Below are 14,327 nucleotides of genomic sequence, written 5' to 3' on the forward strand. Positions count from 1 at the left end.
AATACACTAAAGGTCATAAGTATGCTGAGATGAAATTATTCTACATAGATTGTGAAGAGGAAGAAGAAAAGGAGCAAGAAAGGTCAAAAGAAGAGGATATACTCCAAGAACAAAGCCTAAATAAAGAAGAAATGAATTCGACCATATCTTCTAATGCATTGGCTAGAATTACCACTCTTCACACCATCAAGATAGAAGGACAAATCAAGAAGAAAAAGGTAATAGTGTTGATTGATTCAGGAAATACCCACAATTTTATTCATTGTAAGATAGCAAAAGAATTGAATTGTTTCCTATATCCAGCACCAGAGTGTCAAGTGATGGTTGCAAATGGAAGAACGATAAATTGCTCTGGAAAGTGCCATAATATCAAGCTATTGATGGAAGAATATGTATTGAAAAGCCCAATGCTTTCCATTCCAATGGCAGGTGCTGATGTTGTACTAGGAGTCCAATTGCTACAATCCTTGGGTACAATAGCTTTTAACTTTCAAGAACTTTTCATGAAATTTTATGCGGAAGGAAAAGAAGTTGAATTAAGGGGTATTGCAGGGAAACCGGAAAAGATAATAAGCTCTAATGGTATGACAAAGCTTCTAAAAAAAGAACAACGAGGTGTAATTGCACAATTATGTTCGCTAGATGTTTCCACATCGAAATCATCTATTTCTCTAGATCTCCAAAAAGTCTTGGACAATCATTCCAAGGCATTTGAGACTCCCAAAGGTCTCCCACCTATTCGTGATCATGATCATACTATTCATTTGATTCCAGGAAGTGTTCATCCAAACATCAGGCCATACAGATATCCCTATGCCCAAAAGAGTGAAATTGAACGTATGGTTGCATAAATGCTTGAGGCTGGTATAATTCAACTTAGCCAAAGTTCTTTCTCTACTCCAGTAGTATTGGTGCACAAGAAGGATGGATCATGGCGCATGTGTCCAGATTATAGGGAGCTCAACAAGCTCACTATTAAAGATAAGTTTCCCATTCCTGTCATTAATGAATTATTGGATGAATTGCATGGATCAATTTACTTCACCAAGTTAGATCTTCGTTCAGGATACCATCAAATTAGAATGAAGACTCAAGACATTCCGAAAACAGCATTTAGAACTCATGAGGATCACTATGAGTTTTTGGTCATGCCTTTTGGCCTTACCAATGCACCTTCTACATTTCAAGGTTTGATGAATTCCATTTTCAAACCCTTCCTTAGAAAATTTGTGTTAGTATTTTTTGATGATATACTAATCTACAGCAAGTCTTGGAAGGATCATGTTGAACATGTTGACAGGGTGTTACAACTATTGGAGGAGAAACAATTATACGCAAAAAGATCCAAATGTTTCTTTGGAATACAAGAGGTGGAATATCTGGGTCATATTGTATCTCATGAAAGAGTTAAGGTAGACTCTAGTAAAATTAAAGCCATTAAGGAATGGGAAAAATCCCCACATCCATAAAGCATTTCGAGGATTTCTCGGGTTGACAGGGTATTATCGCAAGTTTGTTAAGAATTATGGGAAAATAGCAGCACCTCTAACAACATTGTTGAAGAAAGATGCATTTTCATGGACTCCAGAAGCAACAAAGGCCTTCGAATATCTTAAAGAGGCAATGTGCCAAGCACCGGTCTTAGCTACACCAGACTTCACAAAAACCTTTATTATGGAATGTGATGCTTCCGGAAATGGAATTGGTGTTGTCTTAATGCAAGATGAAAGATCCATTGCTTTCGAAAGTCGTCCAATCAAGGGAAAGTATTTACACAAAGCTATTTATGAGAAGGAAATGTTCGCAATACTACATGCACTTAAGAAATGGCGACCCTACCTAATGGGAAGACACTTCAAGGTAAAAATCGATCATGACAGCCTTAAATACTTTTTAGAACAAAGATTATCCTCTGAAGAACAACAAAAATGGGTCACAAAGATGTTGGGTTATGACTTTGAAATCATATGCAAAAAAAGGAAGCAAAATGTTGTGGCAGATGCACTCTCAAAAAAGGATGAGGATGTGGAAGCATTGTTGTGCGCCATTTCTATTATCCAACCAGATTGGATAAACGAAGCAAGGGAGGAATGGAAGAATGAAGAAGAAGTGTGGGAACTTATTCGAAAGTTACAACAAGATTCCAATACATCTGATACATTTAGCTGGAAAAATGATTCGTTATGGTACAAAGATCGATTATACCTCTGTAAGAATTCCCAACTCAAACAAAAGATTCTTCTGGAATTGCACGCTTCTCCCTTAGGAGGGCACTCAAGATTTTTAAAAACTTACCACAGGGTTAAGAAGGAATTTTTTTGGGATGGCCTTAAATTGGATATTCAAAAGTTTGTGGCGAAATGTTTGGTATGCCAACAAAATAAAGCTGAAACAATTAAGACATTAGGTCTATTACAACCTTTATCCATTCCAAGCCAATGTTGGGAGGAGGTTTCAATGGATTTTATCACAGGTTTACCCAAGTCTGAGGGAAAGAGTGTCATCATGGTGGTAGTTGACAGACTTACCAAGTATGCACACTTTTGTGCATTATCACATCCATTTAAAGCCAGTATAGTTTCTACGGCATTTATGGAAACAATTCAAAAGCTACATGGAAACCCAAAGATTATTGTAAGTGACAGAGATCCCATTTTTACAGGAAATTTTTGGACAGAATTATTTTCTTGTCTTGGTACTCAGTTAGCTCATAACACATCTTATCATCCTCAATCTGATGGGCAAACAGAGATAGTAAACAAATGTTTGGAAGGATATCTTCGTTGCTTTGTATCTGATAAACAGACACAATGGGTCAAATGGTTGTCTCTGGCTGAATGGTGGTATAACACTTCCTTCCATACTGCAACAAAAATGACCCCATTTATGGCACTTTATGGATATCAACCACCATCCATCACATCATATTTAAGAGAAAATTCTAAGGTTCAAGCAATGGAACATCACATCGAGCATCAACAAGTAGTTCTCCAACTCTTAAAAGATAACCTCGTGTTGGCGCAGAATAGAATGAAACAACGGGCAAATCAACATCGCAGTGAAAGAAGTTTTGATGTAGGTGATTGGGTATTCCTACGGCTACAACCATATAAACAAATGTCCCTCAAGCAAGCTAAAAAGGATAACAAATTGTCACCAAAGTATTATCGTCCGTACAAGGTGTTGCAAAAGATTGGTACTACGGCATACAAATTGGAGCTTCCTGCAGCTTCTCGAGTGCACCCAGTTTTCCATGTTTCATGTTTAAAGAAGGTTATAGGCGACAAGCTCCCAGTTCAAACAATATTGCCAGAACTTGACGAGGAAGGAAAAATTATATTGGAACCGGAAGCAGTCATAGAAACAAGAACTCAACAACTACGAAATCGATCCATTTCAGAGTATCTCATCAAGTGGAAGAACTTATCCGCTGAAGATTCCACATGGGCGGATGAGAATTTTATACAGAAGCATCCAGAGCTACTCAAGCGTTGAGGACAACATTTTTTGAAAGAGAGGGGCATGTTAGGTCCTTATAATACTAGTGATTCCCCCATTAATATTGTAGTTGTATCCCTTATTAATATCGTTGTGCCCCTATTGTCCCCATATTGTTATTACTGTGCCCCATAGAATCCCTCTATTGTTATTTTTGTGCCTTTATATTATTATTGTTAGGTCAGCTTGGTTATATTGTGACCCCTTAGACTCCTATATATAGAAAGGAGGTTTTGTCATTTGAATCATCCAGGAATTGTTCTTTTGTGTAATGTAAAGGAGGTTGCCCCCTCCAAGAGGCTGAATTCTAAGGCGTACAACTATCTTTTCTATCTTTTTGTGAGCTGGTTTCATAACAGACACACTTTGGTGAACCTAGGTGGAGTATGTGCCTCGAGAGGCAGTGGTGTCCTATTGAATGCCTCCCAACATTGTACTCTGATCTAGTGGAGAGATAGAGCTTACTTGTCAAGGCCTTGGTAGTTTGACAATGTTGGTTATGATGATGTTATCATCATTGATGCTTATCAATCTAGTTCCTTTCTTATTTGAATATTTGAATTTGAGATTATCTTGTTGAGCCATTATAAATACATCCCTAGTTAAGAGGAAGTGTTAAAGTTGTAAGTGGAGTCGGTCTTCATAATATAAATTAACATTGATGTATTTATTATATTTTTTTCAAAGCATGTTCTTCATGCTTAGAGAGTCAAAAGAGTCAAAAAGAATTTATTATGAGTCAAAAGAAAATGTATTTGAGTCATGTCCCATTTGGACATTTGTAAGAAAAAGGAATTTGAATTTTATGTTGAGTCAAAAGTCCACAAGATGACCAAGTCGGCCTAGACCTCCAATAGATACCTATTCGATCCTCCTAGGCAACTATATATTAAGGACAAATTTGATTCATTTGGAAGCACATTCATAACACAACAAGAAGCACATCTGAACCTAGCGAAGAAGGAAAGGAAGACGAGTCAAAGGGCAAAGAAAAACAAAGATAAAGACAAGAAAATATTTCTAATCTGATCAAAGTTTGACCTTGCAATAGCTCATATGTGTGGACTAAAATTTCTGTGAAAAAGGTTGAATTTTCTGAAGTGGTGCGGGCCAAAATTCGGCTATAGTTGCAAGTCTGAAAATCCAAAAGCTTGACCAGATTGGAGAAGGTTTGACCAACATTGACTTTGACTTTGGAGGTGACTTGGAGGAGGGTTGGACTTGGTATTTTGGTGGCAGTTTGGTCTTGGTCTTTGTAGAAAATCATTGAAATTCTGCAACTAATATAATGAACAATTTGAACACTAGTTTCTTTTCATTAAGACACAAAATTTCTCTACCATAGATAAGCAGGGGAAACAAAAGTATTCGCAAAGATAAAGAACCCAATCACACAAGAACACAATACAATTTTTCGTGGGAACCCAACTGGGAAAACCCACTTCTTTTCTTGAGAATTTTATTGAAGGAGTTTGAGCAATAGATCTCTTACAAAAACAATCTTGTTTCAATAGACAACACACTTGTTATCCCTGCTTTACAAAATCTTGAAACACCTTGCTTGTAGCCTTGATCTGCTCCTTGAATCCTTACCCAGCTTGATCCCTATTTCCTAGTGCAAGAATCCATATTTCCTAGAGCCTGAATCCCTATTTCCTAGCACAATAGTGGCTCCTATCTTACAAGGAACTCTCCCTATTTCCTAGCAAAAATCTGGCAAGAATTCCTTCCTTCAATCTTGTGTATGGGCTTCTCCTCACACACTCTCCTTGCTAGAAGTCTCTACTTACACAACCTTATGCAAACAATAATGATCCAACATTATGCCTTCGTCCTCCTTATAAGCAATTCGACCCATCTATATCTGGCAAATTTATTTTTGGAACTCCAACTTGTGATTGACTAGTTAATTGAGTCTAACTAACTCATGCAACTCATCCTAGCCACAAATAACCTTTGAGACCTTGTCACTTGTCCTTTTCCACCTCTAACTCAGACAAGGAGACAAACAATTGAGCCTCCAACTATACACATGTGTTAAACAACTTCATGAACTCGTCCTAACTTATTGGAACTTGTGCATGCTAAAGAAAGATTGCTTGTGATCTCTTTGACTAAGGCACAATTCAAAGAATATCTTACTCACTATTATTTTCAACACTCCCTCTTAGCGTGGAAGGTGCTTCTGGAAGAACCTCATCACCTAGATCTATCTCCAACACTACCACATTCTTTGTTGCTGTAGCTGCTCCCTCTGAACTAGAAGACATCCCTGCTTTCTTCTATGAAACCTGATTTGAAGACCTATTCCTTCCAACCATGCTCTACGAGTCTATCACTTCAGTCATAAGTGCCATTTACCCTACGTACCTTTGTGGTTGTTTCCTCTCGCTGGAATTGATACTGGAAGATTCAACTCTCTTCTGATCTCCCTTAACCAAATCCTCTCCCCACTTGGCTCGAACTCTCCCTATACTTGGAGTCTCTGATTGAGTCGCTACCTCCACTCGCCCTAAGCTATGCTCCTCATCATCCTACTGGTCAGCCCAACCAGTGTTTTTAAAACCGGAACCGGTGACCGGACCGGTCCACCTAATGAACCGGTTTACCGATCGGAATCAGTCTAACCAGGACTGGTTTGGTCTAAACAAACCGGTTTTAGAAAAATACATTAAATAATTAATTTTTAATGGAAAAAACTATTTTTAAGATTTAAAACCATGATTCCAAGCCAATAGAGACAAAATATGCAAAGATTGCTCATTTATATACCATGTAAAGGTGAACATATCAAAATGGCACCGAGTGCAATACATATCATCGACAAAATACATAAGCAATGAGGCTCTAAATGGCCTCTAGAGTGCAAAAACAAAGCCTACAAACTATGGGGCCAGTGGCCTACTACAAGACTCAAGTCTACATATATGATAATACTATAATAGTGATCAACATTATCACTTGAAACTTCTCATGAGTCATCATGATCAAACTCAGTTGGTTGAGTCTCGACTCCCAAACTTCGCAGTCACAAACTTCTCTATTGGTTCAGCAACTTGAGTCTCAAATTTCTGAAGGTATTCTGCCCTAATATGCCCTATTATTTCATTTGGTGCTCCACATGGCTTTACATGGCCTCCTATCCCAGCCAAGTGTTGCTTGAACCTGTTAATACCCCCTCCTTGAATGGATTTTTGGCAATATTTGCAGATCATTTTGCCATCAATCATATCACAATGAGCCCATGCAGTATCTTTGGCTTTTGGAGGCATGATGACTACTACTTAGCTTAAACTCTGTTGTTCCACTACTCCAGCAAAAACTCAGCACTCTCCAAGCTCCTAAGCAAACTCACAAACACTCCAAATGAGATGTATGAGACAAATGAGAGGGAGAGGGGCCTCTTAAAGGCTTGAAGGGGGTGTTCTTAGAGGGAAAGCACCCTTAGTTTCCCCCCAAAACCCCTAAAACACACTCGGCAAGTCGCTTTTCCAGCTCATGGTGGGCATACCTCGTTCCGTCCTAAACCGGCCGGTTAGGATCGGTTTTTGTCAAAAAAAGGTGAAATGGGCCTGCTAACCGGGTTTTTTGGCCGGTTTCGACCAGTGGATCTGCTAACCGGCCGGTTAGACCGGTAACCAGTTAGCAAGACCGGTTTTGAAAACTATGAGCCCAACTGCCAACTAGCTTAGACTCAACCTAAGATACTAGCTAAGGCTGCATCTTGAGAGCTCTATCCTGCTTTCCCTCGACCACCACTTCTCTACTATGAGCTCTCCCTGCCTTGCTGCTCAAGGCTACATATGTCTCTACCTACAACTTGTAGAGATTCTTGACCCTCACACCTATCTACTTCTTACATCCAGAAGCTAAGTGTTAGAGGTACGCCTTACCTCCGCTGAAGATGATATCATATCCCTTGTCCTCAAGTGTAGCTACCGAAACAAGATTATGCTTTAATCCTGGAACATAGAGGACATCTCTAAGATGAACAGAATTACCTAACTCCCTCTAAAAACTGACAGTACCAACTCCACTAGCTGCATGTTAACCATCATCTCCTAGCTCAATCTGAAACTACATGACCTTCTCCTTCAGGTGGTTGAAATTCTTCTTGTTCCGGTCATGTGGAAGGATGCTCCTAAATCAATATAACATACACTGTTGTCTGCTGAGTTTGCCATGTAGGCAATCAATGAGAAATCTTTCTCGAACTGTGTAGAAAATGCATTTACCTCCGCTAATGCACCTACATGATCCTTACTGGACTCCTTCTTTTGCTTAGGACACTTAGTGGCATAGTGTCCAAACTCATGGCAATGGAAGCACTTGATCTTGCTTAGATCCTTCTTCTTGCCCTTCTAACTAGACTCAACTCCTTGGCCCTCTTTGCCCTTGGCCTTGCTGCTCTTGCTTGCCAGGGCAAAGTTCTCTTCATCCTTTGTCTTCATCGACCTACCATTTTTGGTCCCTCTCCGGATCTCTTCCTAAATGCAATCAGTCCATAGCCTTTCCCAACTAGGAAAATGTTCTCTGCCAAAAAAATGGACCCTTTTCTTTTTCTCTCTTTTTATTTACCTATTTTTTTCCTTTCACAAAAAAAAAATATCCGTAAAAATTTTATTTTCGGCCCAAACAAAATTCTCTTCAAAAATCTAGCGCTAGCCTTACTGACTGATCTGCGCTCTTCATTAACCAATCAATCTAGTGCTAGTCTTTATACTAATCTCTGCTCTTATACCATGTAGAAAATCCTTGAAATCTGTTATAATGAACAATCTGAACAATAGTTTCTTTTCATTGAGACACAGAATTTCTCTACCATAGATAAGCAATGGAAATAAAATCATATGCAGAGATAAAGAAACCAATCACACAAGAACACAATACAATTTTTCTTGGGAACCCAACAGGGAAAACCCACTTCTTTTCTTGAGAAATTTAAATAAAGGAGTTTGAGCAATAGATCTCTTACAAAAACAATCTTGTTTCAATAGACAACACAGTTGTTATCCCTACTTTATATAAGCTTGAAACACCCTACTTGTAGGCTTAATCTGCTCCCTGAATACTTATCCAGCTTGAGCCCTATTTCCTAGCGCAATAGTGGCTCCTATCTTATAGGGAATTCTCCCTATTTCCTAGTGCAAATCTAGCAAGAATTCCTCCCTTCAATCGTGCATATGGGCTTCTCCTCACACACTACTTGCTAGAAATCTCTGCTCACACAACCTTGTGCAAACAACAATGATCCAACAATGTACCTTCGTCCTCCTTATAAGCAATTTGACCCATCTATATCTCGAAAATTTATTTTTGGAACTACGACTTGCGAATCGTTGTGATTGACTAGTTAACTTAGTCTAACTGACTCATGCAACTCATCCTAGCCACAAATAACCTTTAATTCTTTGTCAATTGTCCTCTTCCACCTCTAACTCGCACTAGGAGACAAACAACTGAGCCTCCAACTATAAGCATGAGTTAAACTGCTTCATGAACTCGTCCTAACTTTTAGGAACTTGTCCTAACTTATAGGAACTTGTGCATGCTAAAGAAAGGCTGCTTGTGGTCTCTTTGACTAAGGCACAAGTCAAAGAAAACCTTATTCGCTACTATTTTCAACAGTCTTGGATATCTCATTTTGATATGATTCTATAAAAGAAGAATTGTTGGGTTTTTCCCTGGCTAGCAGCCTCATTTTGGTGTCTCGTCTCTTTGTGATCTCTATATTTTTTGACAGACTGAACATTTTTATAATTGCTTGATGAAGAAGACATAAGAATTAATAAGAAGACATCCAATATTCACAAGTAATTATCAAGAAAGAGAAATTACGTGTTAGATTTCACTACACTTGGTTTCTCAACACAATGATCCACCTTTCGTTTTGCTTAGATGCCATCATCATGTCAACAGCAATACTGGAGGATTTATGTGGAAACTGCAATCAAAGACTTTTTTGATAACTCTTATATTTCCATGAAAGGGATAAATATATTCAGCTAAACTCAGCTTGCTAGAAAACTGTTGATGGCATGGATCACTGAGGGAGGCCATGCAAATGCACACTGTAATAAGTAAAAACATATATGACCTGTTGGGAGTTTGTTCCCCGCAAAAGCCATGCTACAGTGTGTAAACTACAACCTGGTCTTATAACCTCACAATTTTCAGCAATATGCTAATGCAAATGGGGCACATTCAGTAGAAAAGAGTTTATGCTGATCACAAAAGTGGAAAACATGCAAGTAAATAAGTTAATCATAGGAAGCTCAAATAGACCATATCAAATTCAAGACCAATATATTAACCATACGATGTGAACTCAAAGCAGCATGGTCTACTATAAAGTTCACTTTATGGCGATTTTTCTTCAAGAAACTGCTTCTTGCAAGATACTTTGAAATATACCCTTGCTCAAAAGTATATCGTGGAGCTCACATTTGTGGATCCTTTACATTCAAGCTTCTACATATAATATAAGAATCTGTCGGCTACAGATAGAAGGACAGCAAATACCTTTCTATGTACCATGATGTTTGGATAGAGATCTTATTTCAGATAAAGGCAATAAAATTTACACTGAAGTCTCTTACTACTGTTAGAATATGGGAAGCCTACATTGGTAAAAAGGTGCAATATGTTAGACTGATCTCAAAGAAATTCAAATAATAGAATAGTGTGCCAGTGCAAGCAAAGGGCTCAAACGCTAGAAGTAATAAAGCTGTGGAGAAGGTAAGGGCATATGGTATTCAATCTAATCAAATATATGTGCTACGTATTGTGTGTTTGTGTAAATTGGCGAGTGAACTATGTGCATCTAATGAAATTTGAAATATATACTTTTCCCACCCAGTTAAGCAAGGCATGTCTATATTAGCATGATTTGCCTTCAAAGATAAATTTTAAACCAATACAGCAAAAAGGATAGAATACTAGTGTTCTCTTTTCTGACTTCTGAATCCATTCTTATGCTCATGCTTTGTACACGTCCAATGGCAATATCAGGGCCAACCCTTCGTTAGAAGGTTTGATCTTGACCTTACTTGGTTGATCTTTCAGGATCTTGCCTGCTCAACTGATTTCTTTTCTCCAATCCCAACTTCCAAGTCCTGTCCCTTTCTTGTAGGCTTCTCTCCCGATTGAGTACCTAAAGAAGGGAGAGGAGTTGCATATGGGAGATTTACTTGCAAAACTAAAGATGTGTGCCCTATGGCCCTCAACAATCTCTTTGCTGGCTGGTATAGAGAGAAATGCAGAAAGCAATATGATTTACTTCTATTTGTTTTATGGACCATCAAGAGAGCGAACTTCAGATCTATGTCAGTCAAGAATGAACCTTGGGAGAGCAGAAAAAGAGTACTAAAGGAGTAAACACAACGCCAAGAAGGAATGATACAACATAATGAACCACAAAACCATGCCTCTGCGAATTACAACAATAATAAACTTGACACCTTGACCTCCAGATCTGCTCTAGATTTCTATAGATCATGCAAAATATCGACTAAAGCTTTGGGAGAATAACATATAGCGAAGCTTTCAACAAAGCACAATTAAAACAAGTATTACGATACAAAGAATGTTAATCTGGGGCCATGTGCAAAAGATTCCATTAGTAGCTTTAATAAAATCTAAAAATCACAAGAGTTCTAAAGATAGGCCATACTGAATCGTAAAATACATTTGTGATAAGAGGTGCAACCCTGAGTAGGATAAGAGTGATTAAATACTGAATTGATGATACAAAATAACCTAAAAGCCTTAAATCCAATACAAGATGTTTATAACCTGAAGATCTAATTTACTACAACAAAGTTATCATAAATGGCTACCTATAGAATGTCTGAATGTCACATAGAAATTCATACCTTGCTTGTTCCTATGTACCCAAAAAAGAGTATCACCCCGTGTTCTCATTTTTATCAGTTATTTCTAGTAGAGACTTTCCCAAGGAATGATCTTGATTATATACGAGCTTTATTCTCTAGACACTATAAGCTCATTTGAATAGTCGTTGTCAGCAGTTCCTGATGCCAATAGAATCTCATCATTCTCATCTGAGAAGTTGTACTTCTCACCAATTGCCCTTAGCAAATGATAGACCTCATACATTGAAGGCCTTTCCTTGGGCCCAGACAGCACACACGCACATGCGACTCTCATAAATTGCAGAAGCTCATCATCTTGTCCCCTGCCTATCAAAGATTTATCAATAGCTTCCTCGATGCGGGCATCGTTTGAAAGTTGAGTAATCCAATCTACTAGATTACCCTTGAAGCTATTCTCTACATTTTCAACATTGATAGGCTTCTGTCCTGTAACTAATTCTAGAAGAACCACTCCAAAGCTGTACACATCTCCTTTCAAAGTAGCCACCAAGGTGCGCATGTATTCAGGTGCTACATAGCCCAGATCTCCAAAGTCACCGTTTATGAAAGTGCTAAGATGAGTATCTACTGGATTCATCAACCTTGCCAATCCAAAATCTGTTATTCTAGGCTCGTACTCTTCATCAAGAAGAATACTGTTTGAACTTATATTACGGTGTATGACACGAGGGTTGCAACTGTGATGAAGCCATGCCATTCCTCGAGCTCCGCCAATTCCAATTTTGAGCCTTGCAGTCCAATCCAAATTATTCTCTGGATTCTCCTTGCTGTGCAGGCAGTCCCACAAGCTTCCATTAGCCATGTGCTTGTACACTAAAAGCTTCTCTTGTCCGGCAATGCAGTAACCCAGAAGAGGAACAAGATTCCGGTGCCTCAATCGGGCTAACGTATTCATTTCAGCCTTAAACTGCTTTTCAGATTGGGCAGTGTCGCGAAGCCTTTTTATCGCCATTACAGATCCATCAGCCAGTGTCGCTCTATAAACAGTGCCTGTCCTGCCTGACCCTATGATGTTTTCTGGGCTGAAATCGTTCGTGGCAGCCATTAGATCAGAAAGCTTGATTTTGTTAATGGGCTTCTCAAACATGGACACTTGGATAGACTTCGGAGCCCTAATCCGTTTTGCCCACTTGTTCTCGTCCTTCATTTCAGCCAATTTCTTTGGGCTTATTCTGATACACCACCACCAAAAGGCAAAACAAAGCAATGAAACAATCAATACGCCCGCAACAGCTGCCCCAACTTCAATACCTATATTAGAGCTGGTAGTCCCGCCGCATGCTTTCAGGGGAGGCCCACATAGCCCAGGGTTACCCTGAAAACTAGAGGCAGAAAAGTTGTGAGTGTGAGTGAATGAAGGTATATTTCCAGTTAGCTTGTTGTTTGCTACATTGAACTCCTTGAGACGGTCGAGCCGTGTCAATTCCCAGGGAATTTCCCCTGTAAGTTGATTTCCATTCAGGCGGAGGATATTGAGGTATGTGCAATTATGAAGCTCATGAGGAATAGGTCCCGTAAACTTGTTGTTGGAGAGATCAATGGTTACCAGAAAAGGAAGCCATTGGCAGAGCTCCTTGGGAATGGTACCCGTAAGACTGTTTTGAGAGAGAGTCAAGCCCGTCATACTCTTGCAGTACTGTACTCCAGGTGGAAACTCACCTTGAAGCTCCATACCTTGAAGCGAAATTGACAGCACTTTGTTATCATCATTATGCCAACAAGTAATTCCCAGAAAATTGCAAATAAACCCCTTGGTAGTGTTCGCGAAGTTCCAGGTGTAGAGATTCCCCTGAGGGTCCTTCAATTCGTTGAAAGTATTCTGAAGACACTGTATATCATCTCCTGGAGAAATGGGCTGGGACGAAATGAGGCATATCAGTTGGAAAATCACTAGCATGACCCCCAGAAGGCCCAAGAACCCGAATTTTCTCATGGTTTCACTGATCGCCTATCCTAACAACCCAGCGTCCACCCAACAGGACTCCCGGCCCGAATCAATCAGTATTGCTACTACCCCAACAAGCATGGATTACCTCTTGATAAAATGAAAAAGCCTGAGCATGAACATAAGCATTGTTATCCCCATGTCAACCCCTTACCAAAACGTTTTTCCAGAACCAGGACCGATAATATCCACAACCCGAAAGGAAAAATCAGAAACCCATAAAATACGACGATATGGATGTTGCAGTCAGTACCTTATTATCACACACACCTTATTATCACCACCTCAGCTGGGCTTTTGGTGGGCAGCTTCCGATGGCGAATCCATGGCTGCTGCTGCAGCTCCTGTTACTTTCCTCGGTCGTGGTTGCTTTGTTTGTTTTCAGTGCGTGACAATGATTTAGTATTCGATTCTTCTCTGCATTGCAGTCAAACACGGCATACTCTCCTTACCCTACCCCACCCCACCTAACTCCAGCTAAATCCCACTCTCTTGCGCTTAACCTTAAGTGCCGCTAATCTGTTGCCGAATACAGCGGACTTTTATACAAACCTTCTACATGTGCGGACGCCGGAGTTGTGTTTGAATTATTGTTCCGACATGTAGTTAATCTCGCAGGGAGTAAGTGCGCTATGGATCGAAGATAGACCGTCAGATTTAGTTGACCTGTCAGGACTCGGAAGCCCAATTACTTTGGCCCATCTAGTGGGCACAGTGCCTTTTATTGCGATTGGCCGGTGCATACTTTCGTGTGTCTTTCATCTGAAGTATAATGGAAATTTCCAAGTTTGAGTATAAAATTTCGTCTTAAATATAATGGAAATTTTCAGGTTGCGGATAAAATTGTTGAAATGGCTATCTAGAGGTTTTTCCAGTCAAACTGAAAATTAAAAAGTCTATTTGCAATTCATATTCGAGAAAAAAAAGATTGAAAAGTCTATTTGTTACATGGAGCTCGAAGATTGAAAAGTCCATTTGCAATTTTAGAA

General features: G+C 39.3%; 1 pseudogene across 1 annotated transcript; it reads right to left on the bottom strand.

Moving 5' to 3' along the window:
- Positions 1 to 11,212: 11,212 nt before the first annotated feature.
- Positions 11,213 to 13,768, bottom strand: LOC149262207 (probably inactive leucine-rich repeat receptor-like protein kinase At5g48380 pseudogene; annotated as a pseudogene). Its single transcript, XR_016258847.1, has 2 exons — positions 13,592 to 13,768; positions 11,213 to 13,447 (listed from the first exon to the last, which is right to left on the bottom strand). The product of XR_016258847.1 is annotated as a probably inactive leucine-rich repeat receptor-like protein kinase At5g48380 pseudogene (transcript).
- Positions 13,769 to 14,327: the final 559 nt, after the last annotated feature.

Source organism: Pinus tabuliformis, chromosome 6 (genome assembly GCF_031772625.1).
Source record: "Pinus tabuliformis cultivar Carrire ecotype Pingquan chromosome 6, CPIR1, whole genome shotgun sequence".
NCBI lineage: Eukaryota > Viridiplantae > Streptophyta > Pinopsida > Pinales > Pinaceae > Pinus > Pinus tabuliformis.